Source organism: Eptatretus burgeri, chromosome 15 (genome assembly GCF_056783735.1).
Source record: "Eptatretus burgeri isolate ZD-2024b chromosome 15, Ebu_testis_v1, whole genome shotgun sequence".
Taxonomy (NCBI): domain Eukaryota; kingdom Metazoa; phylum Chordata; class Myxini; order Myxiniformes; family Myxinidae; genus Eptatretus; species Eptatretus burgeri.
This window is the reverse complement of record NC_140975.1, coordinates 27,083,241-27,109,245: the sequence shown is the minus strand read 5'-3', so window position 1 is coordinate 27,109,245 and position 26,005 is coordinate 27,083,241. Positions and strand designations below refer to the sequence as shown.

The 26,005-nt window shown below is 44.7% G+C and overlaps 1 long non-coding RNA gene across 1 annotated transcript; it reads right to left on the bottom strand.

Annotated features, from left to right (window-relative positions):
* Positions 1-1,029: 1,029 nt before the first annotated feature.
* LOC147011792 (uncharacterized) lies at positions 1,030-25,801 on the bottom strand. The gene is made up of 3 exons (XR_015051580.1): positions 23,520-25,801; positions 21,004-21,185; positions 1,030-2,748 (listed from the first exon to the last, which is right to left on the bottom strand). It is a non-coding gene; the product is annotated as an uncharacterized LOC147011792 (long non-coding RNA).
* Between the last annotated feature and the right edge of the window lie 204 nt (positions 25,802-26,005).

Below are 26,005 nucleotides of genomic sequence, written 5' to 3'. Positions count from 1 at the left end.
GAATTAACAAATATGCAACTCCTTTTCAAATTTCAAGTCAATTGGATGAAAATTGATAATTTTAGAAAAAGGCCGATGTTGATCTCAAAATAATTGGTGGTTGATTTCACTGACCTGATATACAAATCCAGTTCAAATCTCTGGTCAATCAGATGACAATTGAGGACTTTATAAATTTGACAGTTGTTAACCTTTGGCCTATGTTGACCTTTTGACTTATAGTCAAAAAAAATTGACAGCCTCATTTTTGTCTTTCGGCGGAATCCTCTGGTAAAGTTTAACGAAGGTAGCTGAAAGTGTTTGTGAGTTATTGCACTCACAGACAAACATACAAACAAATGACACAGACAGACATATGGCGAAAATTTTCAATTTTCGTAATAACAAACAGACAAACAGACCCAAATGCAACGTCCTCTCCTCTGGCGAAGGTAATAATATATCCTGGCTCGCTTGATCATTTTTGAGGCTGATGTCATATGGCATACAGCATAATCATCAAGTCAACATAAACTTAAAATAAAGAGTGAGAATTGCTTTGCAATACATGTTCCCTTCCAGTCCCAACAAATGCTCGGGAGATAAAAAAAATTGTTTGTGTTTAACGCACGCTTGAGACAATACCGGAATCAAAATTAAGAAGAAGAAGAAACCCAACAACACAATGTTTAGGTCTATTCAAGAAAATAAAATGAAAATCGTTTACCAATATCCTTTGTAGACAAGAAACCAATAAAGACAATGAATAAAACAAACCGGACATAAAAAATATTTTTCCGTTAACGCACGCTCAGGCTGATACCAGAACCAAAATGAATAACAATAACCTTTCTAACCCACTGTGTTTCATTAATTTCTAGGCTTTGCCCATTTCATATTAAAAACTAGAAGGGCACTCGGTAGAGCGCATACATCCACCACGTAATGCCTGATCCACGAGAACATATCGGGCCCAATACATTTTTGAAATATCATGCGATACAGTACTATGTCATTTTTGGCCCTATCTCTCAATGGTGAAGAATCACTGAAAAAAAAAAATTTAAACAAAAATAATTCTTATACCCAGATCCATACAATTCATCGTGGTCACACACCCAACGTGTCCACCAAGTTTTGTCCGAATCCGTCCACAACTTTTTGAGATATCCTGCACACAGACAGACAAACAGACAAACAGACAGAGAAGGGTGAAAATATAACCTCCTTCACTTTCGGTGGTGGAGGTAATAACCCGATGTATATACATGAAGCTTATGTGCATTTATAATACATCATGATTACATACCTGGGATCATTCCAATTGCACTGGGCCATGGACTAACACCCAGGCCTTAGGTCTGAGACCTGCTGATCTGTGCTGCTTCATGCAATGGTGGCACATGATTTTATTGGGGTGGAGTCAGGCCAGCTGTCCAGCCAATGGGTGTAAAGCAGTGTGGTGGAGTCAGGGTAGCTGAACACCGATTCATGTATAATATGTGATATTTCCCAAGTCTAAAAAGGGCATAACTGTGAAAAATTGATGAAATGCCCTAAAACTCAGTAATGTATCATAATAAAGCCATGAACCAAGTTTCATTTTAATATATTAAAGGGTATGAGAAAAAAAGTTTGAAAAACACAGGTGGGATGGACGGGTGGACGGACAGACGGACAGCAAACCTACAGTCCCTCCACTGAAACTGGCAGAGGACTAATAACAGGCTACATTCAGTTAGCTTGTATATCACAGCCACCACATACCATGAAGGGTACAGGAATCAATGAAGCTGCATTTTTCTATTGAGAGACAGACAGAAAGAGAGAAAAATAAATAAATGAATGAGACAAAGGAGTGAGACAAAGGGAGAATAAAGCACAGACACAAGGCAGTGGGGGGAGACAGAGAGGTTGAGAGAAAGAGGTTGAGAAGGAGAGGTATACATACATACATACATACATACATACATACATACATACATACATACATGATTACCAAGCGCAGCAACCCTTCATGGTAAGGGTGCTTGTCGGCAATCTAAACATCTAATCATACAGAAAAGGTTGGATGCATCAGAACCAAAAAAAGCAACTTCCATAAAGTGCACCACACTGATATTGACAACAGCACACATTACAAACACAAAACACTATTTAGAACTAAAATACTTGACGGTACAGTGAAACAATCCCAGTTGACTCCCTCTCAGCAACTGCTCATGAAGCTAACATTTGAATCTTCCACACATTCCTTTTCAAAAACATAAAGGCATTGGTGCATTTGCTGCATTGCAACATGTCCGTGCCTGGAATGTGAATTTCTGGACCGGCGTACGTGACATCAATGCGTTCACTGCATTTTCACAGGATGACCTCTGCCAGTACAACGCCCCCGACAATTACTTACTGGAGCATTCATTCATGGAATCTGAACAATTCAATAATAGTTTAAAAAAACAAACAAAGCAAAAACAAACAAAACACCATTGTAAGATTATTTAATCTATCCCATAGTCCAAAAGTTGAAAATGCTGAGTTTGCTTTGCCTCTGATTACAAGACAAAAGCAATGAAAAGTTCAGGAGAATGGTCCTGAACATACATCAGAGTTCTTCCTGGAAATTCATACAAACTGGCAGGTGGACCATTTGTGCAGAGCAACTTGCGTTTTGAGGGGAAAAGTGGATCTCCATCTCTCCATCTCTCTTCTCCTCGGGGCATTGTGCTCTGCTCGCTGAGCTGGCCATTCCAATCCACATGATCCCATCTGAAAAGGAACAAGAGAAAATGTTGTGCAAGAAGGCCCATCATTCTCTGTTGGAATGCTGATGAGAAACGAGTTAAGAAGATTGGCTACCTTCCATCAACGTGACCACATTTGACATACACTGCTGGTTTCGTGATGAATGACGGAGGTATTACAGTTTGCATTTTAACGCACATGATGGCACTTTCACATCAGCTCATGGAACTCTCACTTTATGCATGAAGTGAATCACGGCTTGTTCTTCATCCAGTTAATGCCCAACAATAAATAACTCAATTACCAGCCTCAGGAGAAGAGGGGATGGCTGCTCACAGCATACAGAATGGCACATTGAGCACATCTACGATTTCTGCTGCCCGACTTCTTTGAGCCCCTTGGAATGTGAAAATGACACTTCCTGAATCAGATCACGTGATTCCGGCTACGTGTCACATCCCATATAACGTTGTCATAAAGTACAACATGGCCTTGTGCAGGAAGTCTCCTCATCCATTTCTCTTCCCTTCATCTGTCCCAAAACATTTATTTATTTTTTCTTCTTCTTTCTTCCAACTCCCCAACCCTCCTTTCTTCTTCTGTAACCTTGCCCCTTTCCTCTATTTTCTGAATTCATAGCTAACAGGGGGCGGAGCAGATGCGGTATTGAACCAGATGTGCTCACTTTGATGTCCACGTGAAGGATATTGATATATCTTTCAAATGGATATCAATATATCTTTCACATCCCTCTTCGGATAATCTCCAATCTCAAATGTGGTCATCATAATCAACAGTTAAGAGTATATTTTTTCGGATAGTGATCTTCATTCTCATTGTTCCTGCCAGGTCTTCAAGGTGGCTGTTCACCATAATCTCAGATTGTCCCCAATCGAAAACCATGATCTTTTCTATCCTTGTTAATCCCATCCCAAGTCCTCCTCCATTCAAATTTCCAGTTTTTACCTCTTGTATCCATCTTGTCTACTGTGTAATGTATCATAATAATGGTAAGGGTGCTTTCCAGACGGTCCTTTCAGAGAGAATGTATGCATTATCGGATAGTTCTGAAAACCGTTTATTCAATAAGTTTAACTGTTGCACAGAATTACTTGAGTTCCTCATATACGAGTTATTGCCATACAGAATTATCAAGAAGTCAATGGACTTCTTATGTGGGGATAACCCAAACCCTCCACTGGCTCAATACAACATAAATCCTCAAAAGGTTTTGGAGGTTTTGGAGCGTTGGCAGATCTCCTTTAGGGCTCTCTGCTGATGATCTCAAAGTTAAGTTTCCGGTCGATCTGTCCCATTTTTACTGTTTATTTTCTCACCTACATGTTACTGTGTGTTCTGAGTTCGGTTTTGTTTCAAAAATCGTGCTATTTTGTGAGTTTTCGTCGACCTTGTCTTACCGAGTGCTTGAGGCTTACCCATCGTTGCCCTCGGTGTACGATCGTGTTTATTTGTATTTTCTCCCCATTACCTTCAATTTCTATCTTCCCCACTTTCCAAATGTCCCCCATACCTCCCAACTAAGCACTCTATTTCTTGTCTTAAATATATATTTTTTAAAACTACCTTTCTCCTTGCACACTCACAAGTCTCGATTCTTCTTCTTCTTCTTCATCATTGGTATTATCTTCTTCTTCTTCTTTTCCTCTTCTTCTTCCTCCTGCCGGCACACCATCTTCATTCGACTGAGCTGACCCTCTCTCGCCATTACCTTCACGATTTCTTCCGATCTACAACCTTCCATTCCGAATCTTACCTGTTCTTCAAAAATACATCAAAAAATAAACATCTTCCTTGTATCCTTTCGATCTCTGCACATTCTGTATATATATATATATATATATATATATATATATATATATATATATATATATATATATATATATATATATATATATATATATATATATATCTCTATATATATATATATCTCTATATATATATATATCTCTATATATATATATATATATATATATATATATATATATATATATATATATATCTCTCTCTCTCTCTCTCTCTCTCTCTCTCTCTCTCTCTCTCTCTCTCTCTCTCTCTCTCTCTCTCTCTCTCTCTCTCTCTCTCTCTCTCTCTCTCTCTACTCAGCAGCTTCACACTGCGTTTACCATCCAAATTCACCACACACTTCCACGATTTTACTTCAACCTTCCCTTTTCCAAATATTATGCAATCCTTATGTAAAATAAATAAATTTCACTTTTGACGATACACCTCCCAGAGCCAAGTGCTTCTCCCGTAACCACGTGATCTGTTTCCACCCCCTGCGTTTATCGATCCAATTTCACCATTCACCTCACGATTTTTTTCTACAACACTTCCATGACCTAATCTGTTGAAAACTCTCAAACAATAATAATAATAATAATAATAATAATAATAATAATAATAATAAAACGATCTCTTATAATGCTTCATCTACCTCTTTCACACATGCTCTACTGTATCATACTCTACTGTATCATAATGCACTACTCTTCAACTATTTAAACAGACTGCTCTCAATTCGACCTCTCCTTCATACCTTGCCTAAAAAATCCAACTGTTACAGCGTTTCTTCTCTCCATTCTATGAATTCGCCTTTATTGCATCCATCAAGAAACGTGTTTAATCGCATCTCTGACCTAAACTTTTAAAAACCCCAGTTTGCTATGAATGTTCGCTTTCCATCAACCATTCTTTTTTCCAACTTCAGTGCCAACTCACCCCTCACTCTCACTCTCAAAGCAACCATCCCACTCTTCTCCCTCCAAGCCTCCCTTTCACCTCTCTCAAAAACTCCCCCCTCACCTTTCTCCCACCATTCATCCTCCTCACTCATCCTTCTCAAAGTTGCCCCCCCTCCCATCCACAAAGCTGCCTCGTTCCACTGCCCTCTCACCTCTTCACTCCACCTCCTCAAGTCCTCAACTGCCTTCTTCCCCCTCTCTTGTCCCCCCTCTCCCCCAGCACCACATAGCCTTTTCTCCTCCTCATCCGGGCCCCTCCCCTAGCTATTCTGCAATCCCCCACACTCTTTCAACAACCCTCCTTAGCTCCCACCCTCATCCCTTGTCCTACCCTCCCCTCCCCTCCCACCCCCTGCACCCAAAGCCTCCTCCCCTACCTGTTCATTAAAAGTGTGGACCTCAAATATCCAGGGCCTTCGCTCAAACCTTTCAGATCTTTCCATACAGGTTGCCACTGACAAACCAGACATAATCTTCCTCACAAACTTTCCTCCCCCAAGACATGTCTGACTCCCAAGTATCTCTCCCTGGTTACTCCTCCAGTAGGACAGACCTGAGCCTCGTCCTGGTGGAGGAGTTGCTCTCGTCATCAAAGACTCTATTCCTCACTCTCCATGCAATGCCCTCACTCCTCCACACCCCACACCCCCAGGAATACCTCTGGCTACGGCTTCCCCTCCACCCCTACCTCATGTTTTTATGTGTACTGTACCGCCCACCGAACAGTGATGACTCCATCTTCTCCTCACTATCCGAAAACATGGACCAACTTCTATCTTCTCATCCAAACTCTCTCTTCCTCATATGTGGCGACTTCAATTGTCATCATGCCAGTTGGCTAGGTGTGGGTACCTCTATCACCTGCCATGGCACTTCAGCAAAAGCTTTCTGTGACTCATTGGGACTGACGCAATCGGTCAACTTCCCGACCCGGATCTCAACCAATGGTATTCCATCTCTTCTGGATCTGATTTTGACAAATTTCCCTGACAATATCTGCTGCTCTTCCTCCGCTCCAATGGGTTCTTCTGACCCCGTCCTTGTCAAAGTGAACATCTCTCTGGCTATTATCAGAGAACCACCTCACCGCCGTCGAGTCTGGCATTTCACTAAAGATGACTGGCAGGGTCTCCAAGCAGCCATCAAACTTATAGACTGGTCTCCTATCGCTACTTTCTCCAACATCAACTCATCCTGGGAATTCTTTCAAAGAAACTTGCTCTCCCTCATGCGCAGATTTATCCCCTCTCATCTTCAGTTGCCCTACCCTTCCTCCTGCCCTTGGTTCACTGAAGCTTGTGGTGAGGCAGTTGTCCTGAAACAACTTGCCTTTGCCTCATGGAAAGCAAACCCAACTGAGGGCAATCTCAGTTCCTTCCATAAAGCTCAGAACAATATCTACCCTCAGGAGAGCCAGAAAACAACATCTTTCTAAGCTCAAGTCTGAACTTTCAAACCTCTCTCCTTCCTCAAAATCCTGGTGGCATCTCATCAAATCTGTTTCTGGTGGATGTTCCCCCTCCATCCCCTCCCTTACCTCAAATGGCCGCACTGCTGATACCGCACGTGAAAAAGCTGAATGCCTAAACTCGGTGTTTGGAGCTAAATCTGGTGTCCAAAATCCATCACTTTCTTTACCCACCTTACCCAGTCGCACCCAACTGTCCTTGGACTCTGTGTCCTTTTCTCCTGACAAGGTGGAGAGCTTGCTGTCAAACCTCGACTCAGATTCTGCAACCGGTCCAGACGGCATCAGCCCACGTGTCCTAAAAATCTGCTCTTCTGCTCTTGCTCACACTCTCTCTGTTCTATTCACCCTCACATTTGCTCAAGCTCATCTGCCATCTGATTGGAAATCAGCAAACATTACTGCCCTGCATAAAAAAGGTGCAAAAACAGATCCCTTCAACGACAGACCAATCAGCCTTCTCCCAATCATCAGCAAGGTTATGGAATCCATCATCGCTTCAGACATTAAATCCTTCTTCGTCTCCAATGGCTTGATTTCCGATCATCAATTTGGTTTCAGACCAGGTCACTCTACCCTGGATATGCTGCTTCTGCTCTCCCAACAATGGATGGAGGCCCTCAATGCCAGACAGGAAATCCGAGCCATATCCCTGGACATATCACATGCTTTTGTCACGGTCTGGTACCCTGCTCTGCTCACCAAACTCTCTTCCCATGGTATCCAAGGCCATCTCCACTCATGGCTCGCAGACTTCCTCTCCTGTCACAGTCATCGTGTGGCCCTAAATGGAGTTATTTCATCCCCTCTTCCTGTCTAGGCTGGAGTTCCTCAAGGTAGCGTTCTGGGCTGTGTTCTTTTTCTGGTTTTCATCAATGATCTCTCCGACTCTCTGGAAAATCCTCTATATCTCTTTGCTGATGACTTCACCCTCTGCTGGACCATCGGTCATCCCTCAGACCGGCAAGCAGCAGCTTCTTCGCTCATTGCAGATCTGGATAAAATCACAGACTGGTCCAACACGTGGAACATGTCTTTCAATCCGGACAAATCTCACACTCTCACGATGTCTCTTCGAAAGGACCGTTTAGAACCCCTCCCCCCCATCCACGTTCTCAACAATCCTCTGGAAGAAGTCCTTTCTTTCAAGCTTCTGGGTCTCACTATCTGTCATGAACTTTCCTGGGAAAGCACATTTCAAACCTCGCCTCCAAAGCCAGTTGCTGACTGGGAATCCTCCGTCATGCAAAGTCCTTCCTCAGCCAACCTGAGCGCCTGACCACTTACAAAGCTTTAGTCCGCAGCCTGATGGAGTACTGCTCTCCCCTCTGGGCTGATGCTCCTGCTTCCCACCTTTCTCGGCTTCACGCTGTCGAAACCAAGGCATTTCGGATCATTGGCATCTCCCGCAATGAGGCTGAGTCTTTGGGCCTCTCACTCAATCACTGCAGGCTGGTCGGTGGTCTTTCTGTCTTCCACCGTCTCCTCTCCAGCCTCACCCCCCTGCTCTCTCTCTGTGATTTGTCCCCACTATGTTTCCACAGGGCGCTCAAGGTCCACCAACAAACCCCTTCTGGTAAAAATACCAAAATCACGAATCACTGCTCACCTTCACTCTTTCATTCCTCTTTTTTCCCGCCTTTGGAATAAACTCCCTTACTCTGTTCAATCCCATTCTTCCCTCCAGGTCTTCAAAACAGCTGTTCACCACCACCTCTTATCATCCCCCATCCAAATCCTCGATCTTTTCTACCCCCGATAATCCACCCAAGCCCACCTCCTTCAAATTCCCTGCTTTCCTTCCTGAAAGTCCCTGTAATGTCCATCTTGTATTCCCCATGTTCCCCACCCCATCCCTCTCCCTTCCACAGATCTCCTCATGTCTCTGTTCCCCACTATTTTGTCCTTCCCACTCCCGCCCCTCTTGTCTCATGCCCCCCTTGCTGTGTGTTGTGTGTTTGCTCTCACACGAGCCTCGACAAGGTATACAAAAAAAAAAAAATCTACCAGCATATATACCTCTCAATTACCTTGCAGTCATCTCTGGAAAATTTCCCATTCAATAACACTCATTTAACTTCGGGACATCATCGCTGAAATGGAAAAATGAGAGACCCAAAAGTGCACATTTGTCATTCTTCTTCTTATTATTTTCTGACAACCTAACTCAAAAATGGTTTGAGCTACGAACCTGGTCTAAACACAAATTTACTGCATTATATAATGGGAAGGTGCAAACTGATCAAAAATTTAATCCCTTCAAAGGGTTCTACGAAAAGAATGCAAAAACTGCATTCCTTTGCAAAGGAATAGGAACGGAACAGAGGGATGGGCGGGACTACGCCTGTCAATCAGCCTGATGGGGACAGGGCCGCCAGACACATTTTCCCAAGGGCCATTTGTACGTATGTATATGGGTGTGGTTCACGATGGAATATTATCAGGATTGTGTGTCTATAAAGCACATACTATGAAAACATACAGTACTACTAAGAATAAGAGCATGTCTGTCTCTAAAGTATGTACAAATAATACACATGCGTGAATGATTATCAGGAATACCACTTCGTGATGGCTATAGCCCTCAATAGAAGTCGGAGGCCAAATCTTCCCCGCTCTTCCCTGTTGCCCAGATTCATCAGGGAAGTGGGATCATGATGATAGCGCAGATTGGTCCCCATGAACTGGCCCATTCCCTTCACCCACTGCTCTTCCTCTCCTCCTCCCCCCCACCACAACAACATCTTGGATGTGAGGAATCTCTGGGTCACACCTGGGAGGTTGATCGGCTGTCTCCGTGCCGCTGCCCTGTTTATTGGTTGTCCAAGTACGTTTCTTTTTTCCACATTTCACACGATAGTTATAGGGTCGCTTTCATGATTTCATGGGGAACATTTTAATTTTTTTATTGTCATCTCATTACACAAGGTGATGAATGACCTAAAACAAAGGAAAATTAATATACATAAAAGAGGTGCATGAAGACATTTACATCAACAGGAAACAAAACATGGTGTAAACGAGAACGGCCACTCCACTCAATTGCAGTGCAAACCTCCGGAGGAGATTCAGGTCACAGAGCGGCCACTCCACCATCCCCCCCCCCTCCACCAATTCGTAGCACAACCCAATACGACACTTTTGAAATGACGTCATTTCTGTTCATCATACAGGGTTCCCACTGACCTGGAAAGTCAGGGGAAGTCAGGGAAAGTCAGGGAATTGAGGTTGGTCAGGGAAAGTCAGGGATTTTTCAGGGATTTTTTTTGTTGGTCAGGGAAATGTGTGATTATTGCCTAATGATCTTAATCAGTACCCTTTACACCCAATTATTTTGTTCATAATTATAAAAGTTTTCTTTATTGCTCTTTTCATGAATTGTTTGCTGTGCAGATGCTGTGCAGGCAGATGCTTTTCATGATGCTGTGCAGGCAGAAGGTGGAGTCACCTCTGTGAACATTGATAAGCCACTATTGATGTATGTCAGGGGTTCTCATGCCAGGTATCAAACAGCACTGGAATGCAAACGTAAAGCCACAAGTGAGCTCGATCATAAGACTGCAGCTAAAAAGAAAGCATGTGAGCAGATAAAAGTGCTTCAGACTAAAAAGGAAAAATTTATGGAAGAAGCAGCAAATGAATCTCAGAAGGTTGATATGGAAATAGCAAAACTACAGAAACTAAAGAAGTAACAAACTGACATTTCACTTAATGTAAGCAACTGTCCATACTGTACTGTATATGTTAACTGTTGCAATAACGTTACTCAAACAATTCACATTTGTTTCCTTAATTGCTAGTTTTTGCCAACCATATAATTCTAAGCTACACACGTTGCTTGATGTTATTGACATTTTCGCGATTCTAATATATAACATCTCGACTGTTACTGCAACTTCCCATGTAACATTTGAGTAATTTCACTTCTGCGGCGGTGAACGTACCTGCATCCGCAGGGAATGGTACAGGAGTACCCACCTAACCGCAGAAGTTCAACAAACGGTCCTTTCTCGGACCAGATGCTTGTAGAAAAATGTACAATATAGTAGTCTGTTAGTTATTTCTGCAATATCATCGGGTGTTCTAGCTTGTCTGCAATGTCACATTAACAATATCAATGTTTTGTTGCTATTTTGCAAGATTTAGATGTTCTAAATGTTGCTAAATTTTTTTCTGATATAATTCTGATCTAGTCATGGTACCTGGCACGTTTGACATTAGTATGATTTGTGTTTTGTAAGTTTTATATTGATAAAAAAATTAAAATGCCAGTACAAGCTGGGAAAGTGTACTTTCTGGACCATTTTCAAAGAGGCCGAAGTTAACACCCAAATGAAGAATCAGTTTAATTTCCCAACAAAAATGGTATTCAGAAGTTGTCGAAAGCACGCCTACATATTTTAATATTCAAATAAATTTTGAAGCGGACACAATTTTCTGCTAGTATTGGCATTTTAAAAAGAAGAAAAGAATTGAAAATTATACATGTACACCATGTATGAATGAAAATGGTGATGGAAAGGAGTCGGTGTAGGGGAGGAGGAGCTGACTAAAAGAACTTTAAAATTTTTTAGGTTTGAAAAGGTCAGGGAATCTTTACCAACACAGTCAGGGAAAGTCAGGGAATGTCAGGGAATTTCATTTTTGAGATTGAGTGGGAACCCTGTCATAGCTACAAATAGCTGGGTACATTGCAATGTTAATAAACGCCCGGAGATGTCAGCGTTCATTGTTTTATTTCATTTCTGCATTACTCATTCACCATGAGTATCTCTTAAACTAAAGGGAATTACAAAATTTAAGCGAATTTACAAGCAGTTCCGACTCCAAGAAAAGTGTTCACTTGTCCAATTCAGACATACAGTATGTGACATTCTGGGCGTCTCTGGGAGGTGTATGCTCAATATTACCGTTCGGTGATTGCCAATTGTGTGCCATGGGAGCCGTTTCATATTGACTGTTAAGTTGGAGTGCTTGCTTGAATGCTTAAGCCACTTGACGAGTGCTCTCCAAGCTGCTTGGTTGTTAGTTTCAGTAAAAAGTACACATGCTTTCAATCTCACATCGATTAGACATACGTTTCCGCCTTTGTTGGGTCCCACGGTTCCATGCGGTGGGTGTCTCGGCAGGCGTTCCATCCACTGAAAATGTTCAAGGATCGCTTTGTGCGATCTCCATTTGTAATCCACCTCTCACTTCGACATCAACGCAAAATAAAAAACACAATAAGGTCCATCCGAACAGGTGTTCGCCATATTTGATCGAGCTGTGAAGGCATAAATTATCGATCGCATTTTGTGTTCTCTGGCTTGGTACATTTTTGAATTGAATTTCGCTAATTACCCATTTTAAATCCTCTTAAAAAGAACGATGTTTCAAGGTAAATCTTTGTGTTTGTCGTTTTTATTTGACGTGTGTGGACATTTGCACGTGTGTGTATGTATATAAACTGTAATACCACAATGGCATTTGGCACCGGTGTGTGTTATTGGTTGTTTGTTGACATCTCCATATACAGGTTTCAGAAAGTGGAATGGAGCCCTCCCATGTCTCGAAGTATCCGTGTGTGTGTGTGTGTGTGTGTGTGTGTGTGTGTGTTTGGTTGTTATCTCCACATAGGTCAGGTCAGGTCAGGTCAGGTATGGGAGCATGTGCCAGAACAGCACGTCGCTGCGTCCACTTTCCGCCGGTACTCCAGGGGCCTCCGTCTGGCCATCCCCCAGGCAGATGCCAGGCCCATCCCCATCTCCTTGAGATGATGGTCAACCTGTTGCAACCATGAGGCATGTGGTCGACCCACTGGCCTCCTCCACTCATGAGACTCCCTCGCTGAGAGAATCTGGTGAGCAGGATCAGAGTCAGGAAAACGAGCCACATGTCCATACAGCCGCAACTGACGCTCACGGACTATGCAGGTAACAAATCTCATCCGAGTCTCTCTCAGCAACCGCTCGTTGGACACAAAATCCGACCAGCGATAGCCAAGGATTCTCCGAAGAGACCTGGTACCAAAGGAATTAAGTCTCCGTCTCAGATCCTTGGTCAGAGTCCAAGTCTCGCACCCATAGAGCAAGACTGGAAGTACCAAGGACCTGAAGACTCGGACTTTCGTCCTCCCGCACAGGTACCGGCAGCGCCACACCCCATGATCCAGTGAATCCATGACTCCCCAGGCCCGACCCAGACGTCTATTGACCTCTGACTCGCAGCCAGCAGAGACATGAATATCACTGCCAAGGTAAGTGAATCTCTCCACGACCTCAACATCCTCACCACAAACAGACACAGACAGGACAGCAGCATCCAAGATGTCACCGAAAGCCTGGATCTTAGTTTTGACCCAAGAAACCCGTAATCCCAACGGCTCCGACTCCTCATTCAGCACCTCGAGGGCCCCCAAGAGGATGTCTAAAGTCTCCGCAAAGATGACTGCATCATCTGCAAAGTCAAGGTCCGAGATCTTGACATTCCCAAATGACGCACCGCAACTTGATCTCTCCGACATCCTCCCTAGAATCCAGTCCATACAAGTGCTGAAAAGTGTGGGGGCCAGTACACATCCCTGACGAACTCCAGTAACAACTGGAAATAAGTCAGAGATGGTACCACCACACTTCACAGCACTCTCAGTACCAGAGTAGAGTTCAGACATCAGATCGATCAGTTTTGGTGGCACCCCACGAAGACCAAGAATCCTCCAGAGGACATCCCGATTCACTGAATCGAACGCTTTACAGAGATCAACATAGGCTGCAAGCAACCCCTGCCGAAACTCTCGTCTGCGTTCGGTGAGGACACGAAGTGCAAGGATACGGTCAATCGTTGACCTCTTTGGTGTAAAGCCTGACTGCTCTGGACGCTGGTGCTGAAGCAGATGGTGGCGAACCCTATCGAGAATTATCCGAGCAAAGACCTTGCCCGGCACTGAGAGCAGCGTCACCCCTCGGTAGTTGTTGCAGTCTTGGCGATCACCCTTCCCTTTCCAGAGAGGGACAACAAGGCCCCTCTTCCAGTCAGTTGGGATGATGCCTGTGTTCCAGGCAGAGCACAAAACTGCATGCAACGACACGAGTGCAGCATTTCCACCAGCCTTGAGAAGTTCGGCATGGATTCCACAGATCCCTGGAGCTTTGCCCCGTTTCAACTGGTTCACCGCAGCCCGTGTTTCCACAAGCGTAGGTGGACCACAGTTGATTCGATTGTAACACCCTTTACGTCCAACTCGACAGTTGGGGGATCAGCCTGGTACAACCGCTCAAAGTAACCGGCCCAGCGGGCCTTCACTTCAGACTCCTCTGTCAAGAGCCTACCACTCTCTGCTCGAACTGTAGTGCTCCGAGGGATGGGCCTGGATGAACGTAATGCGCGAATTCCCCTGTAAGCGGGACGAGAATCACCTGTCCACAGGTGATGCTCTACCCCCTCACAGATTCCTCGCACATAGGCCTCCTTGTCCACCCTCAGTGCACGTACAGTTTTACGCCTCAGCTCCCTGAACAGCTCAGCTCTGCCATTCAGCCTGGCCCTGCGACTCTGGTCAATGTTATCCAGTTTCCCTTGGGAGACAAAATTCTTCTTTGCCCTGCGGTGAGCTCCAAGGCATCCACCGGCAACATCAAGGACGGTGGTCTTGAAGGCGCTCCACAACTCTTCAGAACCCCCCAAAGCACCCAGACCCCCCAAGTGTCCACTCAGCCTGTTCGCAAACTCCTCAGCTACTCTCTCATCCCTGAGCTTGGCAACATCCAGCCTCGGCTGGGATGGTACCATTCTCCAGGATTTAAGGTGCAGCTTTGGAGTTGCTACAACAAGCCTGTGGTCAGTATTGAGGAACTGAGCACTCCGGTAGACCCTGCAGTTCTGGATCATCCTCCAACGACCGTCAATGAGGACATGGTCAATCTCCTTTGCCACACCGCCAGCATTGGAATACCAAGTCCAGCGATCAGCTTGTGGGCGCCGAAACCATGAACCAGCCACCCTAAGTCCATGACTTCTTGCAAAGTCAAGGAACTTAGTGCTATTCTGGTTGATAGTTCCTGACCCATGGGGACCAACACACACCTCATAACCGTCCCTATCAGTTCCAGTCGATGCATTGAAATCCCCCAAGACTAGAAGTGTATCTTGTCTGGGGCACTGATCAACCACAGACTCGAGTGTGGCGTAGAATGCATCCTTCACGGTGAGATCACTCGCCTCAGTCGGAGCATAAAGAGAGACCAGGGAAATGACACCTAAGGAGTGACGAATCCTTAATCTCATAATACGCTCGTTGACCGGTGTTACCTCAATTATCATTGGGGTCAGCTTATTGGACACAGCTACAGCAACTCCTTGGGTATGGTAACCATCAGAGCGACCAGACCAATAGTAGGTGTAACCACCCACCATTATCTCGCCGCAATCCGGTCTCCGAACCTCAGAGAGAGCTGCAATCCCGATGTCCAAATGCTTGAGCTCAGATGATAACAGAGACAGGTGATCATCCTCTCTTAGGGATAGGACATTCCAGGCACCCACCCGAAGGGACCGCCTCAGGTTAACCCAAGGAGACCGCCGTCTAGTGGACGACACCTCAGCACCACTCCGACACACTCTCCCGCAATCTGACCCAGGGATGTTACCCTGTGGTTTCCCTCCTATCAAAGATTGGGGGTCCCGAAGGCTTTGCCCCAATCCCGTCGTCTGGTGAGCTGCCCTGCAAAGGGAAGCTGCACAGGAGGTACTCCCATGGAGTGGGTTTTCAGATTTTTTTGCGTTTTTGCGTTTTGCGGAATGAAGGGTTTTACGGTGGCCGGAGTGCAAATCCTGCCACCAACCTCCAAATAAGAAGTGACCCAACTGCAGGAGGACGTCCGCAGACACAGTTGGGTACTAGATATGGATGGCCGTTGGCTCACAAGGAGCTCTTCCGCCCTTTGACAGGTTTTGTTTTTAATCCTGCTGGGTGTCCATATCCAAATACCCTCCTCACCAGAAAACCTGGTGGGGGAGACGGTTTAGTCGCCGACAACCCGACCATGGAACAAATAGGGGTTTCAGAAAGTGGAACGTAGCCCTCCCAGATCAAAAAGTGTCCATCTCCGTATGAGTGTGTGTTTAAGTATGTGTGCACGTCTGTGTACATGCAAGTTCCTTTTTTCTGCTATCTCCATATGTGGGGGTTTCAGACCGACCACATCTCAAAGTATCCACCTCCGTGTGTGTGTGTGTGTGTGTGTGTGTGTGTGTGTGTGTGTGTGTGTGTGTGTGTTGTTGATTGGTATCTTCATATGCGAGTTTCAGAGTGTGGAATGGAGTCCTCCCAAGGTGGGCTCAAAGTATCCACCTTTATTTCAGTAAGGGGTCATGATTCATGGACCAAGCTGTGAAGTTTTCTGTTCTCAAAGTTTTGTGCCGAGGGCTCTCTTCAGGATTGGCGGTGCGCCTTCGTTGTAAGGTGGGGCCTCATGAAGGCCAGCGCGTGCGGTGCCGCGGTGAGGGAACTGCTGCACAGAGATCCTCGTTCCTGGGTGAGCCCTAAACCCGGCGTGTGCGGCGAGTCATGTGGTGTGCTTGGCAGTGCAGGATTATCGACTCGGGCTTCTGATGGTCTGGGGAAGATTTCCGGTTGCATTAAAAAGGCATGCGAACGAGTATCTCCTAAGAGGCTGCACGAATGGTGTTTTTCACAACACAGGAAATACATCCAGCACAACGCCTACGCTGCACGAAACGCATAAAGACGACTCCACGCCATGTTGGGCGGGATACGAGTGTGCGGAGTAGAAGTGGCCTGTTCCTTTTCAGCCTCAATATCCGACACATATTGGTGTTCGCCCCGCGCACACGCTAGCGAAGTCGTGTGAACACGAGCGCTGGCCATGCGCATAATGGCCGAACTGCGCCCACTGTACGGAATGTGCTCGAAAGCAGACACGTACGCCGCTCGTGAAACGTGCATGGATTTATCCATGGCAATGTACCTTCGGCCCTCGCTAGCAGCAGCGGGTTCTACACGGATGGTGAGCGTCTTCTCGTCTCTATGACCAGCGAAGCTGCGATTGAGCCGGGGAATGTGCAGAGCAGGCCACGTTGAGCGAACGGAGCAAGCGCGTTGATCAACACTGGTCGAACACCCGAGCGGGCACGCGGGATCCTCGACCGGTCACCCGGGCGTGGCCCGGGGGTTTTTGCAGTACGATTCGCGTGCCAATTTCGGTGTGGGCGATTCGTGTCATGTCGTAGGGTTGGAGCGAAATATGTTCACTGTCTGGGAAGGCCTTGCCGGACACTAAGTGAGGCGGTTTCCGGCCAAAGTTGGCGGGCCATGTGAGGGGTTGGGGCCAATCGGAGCACCCGATTCAGGTGATGACGTTTCGATTCGGGGTGGCTCCTCCCCAAAAGCTGCGAGTCCTATAAAGGCCGGAGCAGCTTCTCTTGCCGCTCTCTCCGCCTCTCTCCAGCTCTCGCTTCGCCCTCAACAACACCACCATGACCCGCCTCCTGCTGTCGGGACTCCGCCTCCTCATCTCCGCCCACACGACGTCGTCAACGACGTCAAGCTCCTCCTTTCACAAACACGGTCTCCACACGTGCGGCTGAAGCCAGACAACACGCCCACTGTCAGGTACCGCACCACGGAGCATCCCTCCCACCCCCCGAAACATATTGGTGGCGCATTGTGTTATTGGGCGCAAAGGTACCGAGATCATAGCGTTAACTCCCCTCCCTTCCTGGTTCAAAACTTCCTCTTCATCGGGTTGTGTGTGTGTGTGTGTGTGTGTGTGTGTGTGTGTGTGTGTGTGTGTGTGTGTGTGTGTGTGTGTGTGTGTGTGTGTGTGTGTGTGTGTGTGTGTGTTTGTGTGTGTGTGCTGGCGCCTGTCTGCTTAAGTAATACCGCAGAGATCGCTATTGGGTCGCCTAAATAGGTGACCCTTATTGTCAGTAATTCTGTCTGTTTGTTTGGATGTTTGTTCGTTTGTCATCAGCATAATTGGTAGTAAACGTGGGCGGATTTTGACCAAACTCGGGTGGTAGGTACATCATATGACCAAGTGCTTTGGAAATTGTGATGGTTGCTAGGGACACTTTGGTTCCCTAGCAACAACCGAAAAACCTTCAAAATCAGTACCGTTCACGCAAAATCAATTCCGAAAGCCATTATCCCACGTAGGGTTATGAAATTTGGCACAGATGATCTACAGGTGATGCTCTATCAAATATATTCTGGTTTTTGTGATATATGGAATCCTTTACCTGCAGCGCCCCCTACAATTAGGGTATGCGCGAAAATTGGCGAAAATTGAAGGCCCCCTCGCGACCAGGTGAGTGCATCGATACGAATGAAACTTTGCAGGTTCATGGAACTCAATGAGTACTACAACTTTTCCTCAGGACATATTGACCGATTTCGCTTAGGTCAGGGGTCAAAGGTCAATTAGTATAAAAATCGATAATATGCGAGAGCTGGAGGTGCCTTCGCGCTAAATGCTATTCCTCCTCGGATTATGGTCGGATGGTCATGAAAATTCACACTAATCGTCTGCAATACATAGTGCACAAACTATTGAGCCGGATTTTCAATTTAGATCTTTGTTCACCCACAGCACCCCCTCGAACTTTGGGGATTTCTGATTTCAAACCGCATTTTCGGTACTTTTCATTCAAATGGATACCGAGTAGTTATCAGTAGATGGAACTGGATGGGATTTGATATGCAAATTTTTATAGTGATTCCCTATCCGCTATATGACATCCATTTTGCTCTATATCTTATAGTTTCCATGCTCGGCGACCCATCGCCACCTCCCGGCTTGTTGTTCTTATTTTCACGTAAAGTCTGCTCTGTGTCCCCCTTTTGTAAGTTGACTGTTAATAAATTATTATTAGGAATGCTCACTGCTCGTTTTTGTCTTTTCTTCCATTGATCCAGCATGGTCTGAATCCTAGTTTAGCCAGGACTTTATTCCCAACAATCCGTTTATTTTCGCCGGTACGTCCTTGGCAGTGTTGCTAGGCTGCATCCGATCCAGTTAAGTGATCCGGTGTGGTAGAGTGATCCAGTTCGGACAAGGCGTACCGAGGGCATGTTCCCCAGTAATTAAACCACATGATTAATTAGGTAACCCGATTAACCCATAGACGGGAGGACCCTAGGTCACGCGGTTGAGTTATTGGTGTCCACGGTCGGTTAAGCGAGCCGCCACATCACGGAATTATCCATGTGCGACGGCCTATAATTCCAGGGAGTCTGGTGGGAACAGAGATAGCTTCCCCCACCGAGTGGTCTTCTCACCCGACCCCCCGGCCCACAACAATATATATCTATAACTATATGTATATATATATATATATATATATATATATATATATATATATATATATATATATATATATATATATATATATATATATATATATATATATATATATATATATATATATATATATATATGACTGTTTTTACAGCCATTTTTCCCTGCTGTGCAGGGGTTTGGCTTTTTGTGAGGCAATGTTTTATGGCCGGATGCCCTTCCTGATGCCAACCCTGGTCGCCTCTTACGACACACAGGGATATGGTACACCTATTCTAACCGGGGCATACACCGGGACCAGTACACTGGCACTCATTTCGCCGACCTCGGAAGGATGACAGGCTGAGTCAACCCCCCTGGTATTAATTCAGCAGCCAACGGGGCTTGAACTCAGGACACTGGGATCCCAAGCCGCCACCCTAACCACTAAGCCAACACCAGGCTTATACATATACATGCATATATATATATATATATATATATATATATATATATATATATATATATATATATATATATATATATATATATATATATATAGTGAGGCAGAGGTAATGTGCTCCTGTGGCAGATGGACATTACTGTTAACAGATCATACAGCTTTGGCTGTTATGGAATGTGGAACTGTGCTTTAATGCTCGATCAACCCACGAGGTTGAACACTGTATTTGAGACCATCACAGGGACGATACCAACACACATTCAATAACTATCAGGGATGCCTCTTCACAATGATTGTACTCCACAACCAAGTCAGGGGCCAAATCTTCCCCATTCTTCCCTGCTGCTCAGATTTGTCAAGGCAGCACGGTTTCTGTCAGAGTGCCAATTGGTCCCTATGGACTGGTACTTTCTTTCCTGTGTCTCTGTCTCTGTCTCTCGACTTGGTGAAGGCTGGGGTACACCATCGTGTATGTGGAAGATTGGGGGATGATGTCATAATTATCAAAAACATTATATTTGGCCAAAATTGGCCTTTTGGCCTATTTTGACCTTTTGGCCAGTGTTTACCTCAAAATTAATATGTGTATGAATTCAGCGACCAGACATGAAAATGCTCTTCAAATTTAAAGTCAATCGGATGAAAATTGAGGATTTTAGAAAATTTGGCCCAAATTGGCCTATTGGCCTATGTCGACCTTTTGGCCTATGTTTACCTCAGAATCAGTAGGTGGTTGAATTCAGTGACCTGATATGCAAATACTCTTCAAATTTCAAGTTAATGGGATTAAAATTGAGGATTTTAGAAATTTGACCTATGTTGACCATTTGGTCTATGTTTACCTTTTGGCATACGTTTACCTCAAAATTAATAGATGGATGAAGGTGTGAGGGGTCTTAATGGGTCTTAGGGTTTAAATAGTCTTAAGTGGTCTTCGGATTTCGAGAGTCTTGGAGTTTAACGGGTCTTCGGGATGTCAAAGTGTCTTAGGGTTTAAAGGGACTTCAGGTTCAAAGGGTCCCATGAGTCTTAAAGGGTCTTACAGGTCTTAAGGGGTCTAAAGGTACATAGAGGTCTCATGTAATTGATGCACATACTCACGTTCAATGCAGACAGACAGACAGATCAAGAAACACCCAGATAGACACGCAAACAAACGGACCCAAATGAAACACCCTCTGTTCTGGCGAGGGTAATAAAATACCTTAAATCCCGACAGGTGTTAACCATCATTTCAGATGGTCCCCGATCCAAAACCACGTCCTTTTCCACCCTCATTAACCCACCCCACCCAATCCCTCCTACCTAATTTCCAGTTTTCTTTCTTGAGAGTTTCCTTCTGCAACCATCTTGTCCAACCCATGCATCCTCTCCTGCCCCCCCCATTCCTCCGCACACCCCATTGTTTGTCCACTCCTGTCTTGCCCTTCGGCTCTGCTGTTGGCGTTTCCCCCCTCTCTCTGCTGTTCCTCTTGTCCTGTTGCGTCCTGTTTCAAGGAAATACAAGGAAATCAGACACAGGTGGAGGCCATTCAGCCCATCATGCCTGCACCACATCAACATCACACTAATTTATCAACACAAGATCCAAAGAAGCAAATACAATTTTTTCATTTCTTGAAAAAAAATTAATTGCGATTGATCGGCCGTGGAGAGAAGAGCTGATGTTTCGGGCCTTAACCTTAGTCAGAGCAAAAGCCGTTGGAGCAAGCAACGTCGCCGTTGCTTTTTCTCCGACGAAGGGTAAGGCCTGAAACGTCAGCTCCTCTTCTCTCGCCGGCGGATCAATCCCCATTTTAAGGTATTTTATTTTCTATTTGTTTTCACTTATTTTTGTGGTCGACGTCGATCACCAATTTTGTGCTGAGATCAGCGATTACATTCTTTTTTTCCATGTGACAGCAACACAGGTATGTATGAGAGTAATAGAGGTATGTACGATACTAACACAAAGATTTGTACATTTGGGAATAATTTTAGGGACATGAACGTTCGCCAAACTTCGGATTTGTTCCGTGTTCACAGCATGCCAATATCTAAATACCATAATGCTGAGTTTGATGTAAATAAACACCGATGCATACAAGGTATACTGAATACGCTTCTCCTAATCCCATCTCGACTTTATTTTGCTGAAAATGACACGAACAACAGTCATTGCTTATAATCATTATGCTCAATCTGTTTTGAAGTCAATGAGCAACGTGAACAGGTCATTCAATCCTACAAGATGCAAATGTCACAAAACAACAGGAAGCTCGTCCTTGGATGGAGAGTAAAATATTTCAAACCCAGGAAGATTCAACTTCATGATTGAAGGCCGTTACAACATTATTAGCTGAACTGCCCTGCTCACATCAATCTTGTGTTCAATAAACCATGTGCTGGTTCACAATAACCACAGGTGCAATTTCCACGGAACAAGCATGTTTATGACCCACATGTGGTTTGCTGAGGTCCTGAGTTACAAGAGATGTTCAGTGGAAGGATTGTCTCCCGAGCATTTATGGTTGATGTTGGACAGACATTGGTGAAGACCCATTGTCAAAAACGAAGGCACCACCCAGTGCTGGATTAACCATTAGGCAGACGAGGCATGTGCCTCAGGGCCAGCCAAAATTTTGGGCCAAAAATTATTTTCACATTAAATATTTTTTTTTGTATTAAATATTTTGTTCTTGAATCAGTTCATCTTTTGTCTGGGGTCCATTTCCATGAGCCTGAGATCTAATTTAAATTTTTCATGCCATTCTCTAAAATTTCAAAATGTGCCTTAGGGCCAGCCGAGGCTTAATCCAGCACTGGCACCACCACCTCGGAAAGCCGCTCAACAGGTATGGCTCAGGTCTGACGTTTCAAGCAGTGAATGACAGACATTACAGTCAGTGATTGCTTCGTGGGAGGGAAGGTACTTAACATGCTAGGCCTGCAGAGCTGCACAGTCCTGAACGATGAACACTCAGTGTTCGAAACGTAGGACCCAAGTCTTGTCTGCTGGGAAGCTGTGCTAGTCGGTGGTGCATTGAGTTTTGAATTTGGATATCTCCAAATACAAAGAATATTTTGCAATTGGAAAAGGCCATTTAGCTCATTATTTTACTGTAATTCACCGTCTGTCCTTCTGTCTGTCTGTTCCCAGGTAACGCAAAAATGGCTGAACCGATCGCAACCCTTTTTTGGGTGTGTAATCCTGGGACTCCTTGAAGTAAAATAGGCATAAATATAACAACATGACCCCTTGACGGCTCCTGTAGGGAGCGGGTGCTTCTAGTCATAATAATCAGTCATCGATGTACCATATACCCATGGGAGAGAATCAGTGCTCGTACTTAGGACTTGTACTTAGGTGATGATGGTGCTCGTACTTAGGACCCGAGGATCCTAGGCCAGCCACCTTAGCCGCTAAGCTACGATCCTCAGTCAGCCACCTTAGCCGCGAAGCCAACACCATGCTTGCTACATTGGGTGGCTTGGTTATATTTGCTGGTTTGCCGTTCCCTTCCCACCAACGTCCACCAACGGTTCGCGTTGACAGACGCATCCCACCAGGGTGACCATTTGTAGCTGGGTCAAGATTCGAACCCAGGTGAGACAACTCAAAGTGGAGCACATATACCTCTCAGGCCGAAGCTCTCCGGTCATCCCTCTTTGCTCATTATACCTCTGTCATATCCACACCCCATTAAGTTAATCAATCACGACATGCTCACCCAGCACATCCATTCAAACGAAGTACACCTTACCATAGGGGGAATCAGAGCGCAATTGCTTACTCTTTTTCCTGATTATGTACAGGTTCTTGAAAGGCAAACAGCACCCACCATTTGTCCATGCCGACCCCTAGTTGCACAATTGGAGCTGGCCTTTCGACAGCCGGCGCGATGCCTCTCGCAATTCTAAAGTCCCACGCTGGAGTCCATCAGAGGTTTATGTACTCCAAAATGGTTGTAACTGCAATTGAAATCTATCTGTAAGGACATAAAAACGCACACGATTCCGTTATTGCTAATCAAAAAAAAGTGATGAAAGGCTGAGGATGAAAAATGTTTCCATCAATTTGGTTTTTCGGGTTTTGTTTTATCTCATTAACGCGGATTTCTAAGGAATTCACTTTTGAAATTGATGCTCTCTCTCTTGTAATTCTGCTGGCGAGACCATTTTGAACAGTGGAAATTGATAAGCCAACGGTAATTATAAGATCATAAGCAAAGCAGACAAATTTGTCACCAATAATAGTTGAACATGTTTTTTTGCAGGCGTGCAAAGAATGCGCAAAACTACTTTACTGCTGCTTGGATGAGATTTACTGAGCTTGTGCACATGGCATGTGTCGTGTTGGACGTTGTGAGGCAGCAGCATCCTTTTCAGAGCTGACTGGTCGGGGTTCAGTTCCCAACCCCACAATAAGTAATTTTGACGCTTTACAGGTGCGCAGTCCCTTGGTTGGACGTTAAACTGGGCGTCTCGTCTGCTGACATTGTTTGGTGGACATTAAAGACCCCATGGTGTCCTTCGCGAAGACTAGACGAGCTATCTCCAGCACCATGGCCAAATTCCACCCAAACTTCTGCTGGGAAGGCAATGGCAAACCACCCAGTATAACCCTTACTTCGGAAGCTGCTTCGGCGGCACTGATGCTCTGTGAAGAGTATGGTACATCAGGAAAGTAGTAGTCGTTGTATAGTAGTAGATTAAAAATTTTTTTTTTTATAAACACCATGTTGTACTATATTTTTATTGTCCGACTATTGTCCATCTCATTCATCTAACTATTTGAATGCTCCAGATATATTTAACAACTACATTCACTGCTGGCAGAGATTAATATCCTTCTTCCTATTATTCAGCATATAAAGTACAGAGACCACCAAGGAGTAATATTACTATTACTTAACCACACTGAAGGTTAACATGAATTCAAGCGGACTGAAAAATCTTCCCTCTTGCTGGATGAGATTGATGTTATTATCAATGTCGTCGTCTATTTCATTCCTGCTGGAAATTATAATATTAATTCACATCAACGCACGGGTGCACAAGTATAGAATAAAACAAAGCAAAGGAATAGAGAAGAGCGAGGGGTAAAGATTGCGGGTTTAAGACGTCTGACACTCAGTTTTAGGTGCGAATTGTTTTTTTCAAATACCTGGAGGGAATTTGAAAAGCAAAAAATAACATTGCATGGTGAAGATGGTATGGTGATTAAAGCGAGAAAATAATCCCAAACTTCACTGACATCTTTCCCTCCCTTTCTCCTCCTTTATTCCCTTCCTCACACACATACCTTACTCTTCATTAAACATTAGTATTTCCAACCACAGCAGCTTCCTGAGTAAGGGTTCGACTGGGTGGTTTGCTATTGCCTTCCCAGGATTAGTTATGGCCGGAATTTGAAATTTCTTCATGGTGCCAATGATAGCTTGCCGAGTCTTCACGAAGGACAACGTGGGGTCTTTAATATCCACCATCTAATACTCGCAGATGGGACACCTGGTTTAACGTCCATCCGAAGGAAGGTACACACATCGATGAATCGGCCTACCTGTGAAACACCGAGATGACAGTTTATAGCTGGGTCAGGATTCAAACCCAGGTGAGACAGCTCAGAAATGACTGTACGTACCTCTCGACTATCCTGCCAGCTCGACTGACACCATTGCAATCATCAAAAATGATATGCGTAGGAAATTACACTTATCACGATTCCATATCATTCTCCAACAAGAGTGAGAATTGCTTTGCGATACATGTCCCCTGCTGGTCGCAATGAATGTTCGGGAGATAAAAAATTTGTTTGTGTTCAATGCACGTTCGAGCCGATTCAAGAACCATTTTGAAGAAGAAGAAACCCTTACACCCACCGGTGCTTGGGTATATTTGGCAAAATGAAAGGAAAAGCCATTTTCATTTTCTGATATCTTTTGTGGAATAGAAACCAATAAAGACAACTAGGATAATAAACCAGAAATAAAAAAATACTTTCTTTGAATGCACGCTCAAGCTGATAACAGAACCAAAACTACAAGGGCACTCGGTAGAGCGCATGCCTCCGCCACGTAATGCCTGATCCACGAAAACATATCGGGCCCAATACATTTTAGAAATATCATTCTATACAATACGATATCGCTTTTTGCCCAATCTCTCAATGGTGAAGAATCACTTAAAAAATTTCTGGATCCGGATTCGGATCTTCACCAAAATTGAATCAATTGGTCCTTGTCACACACCCAGCGTGTGCACCAAGTTTCAACCGAATCCGTGCACAACGTTTTTGAGATATCGTGCTGAATATCGTGTTTGGCCC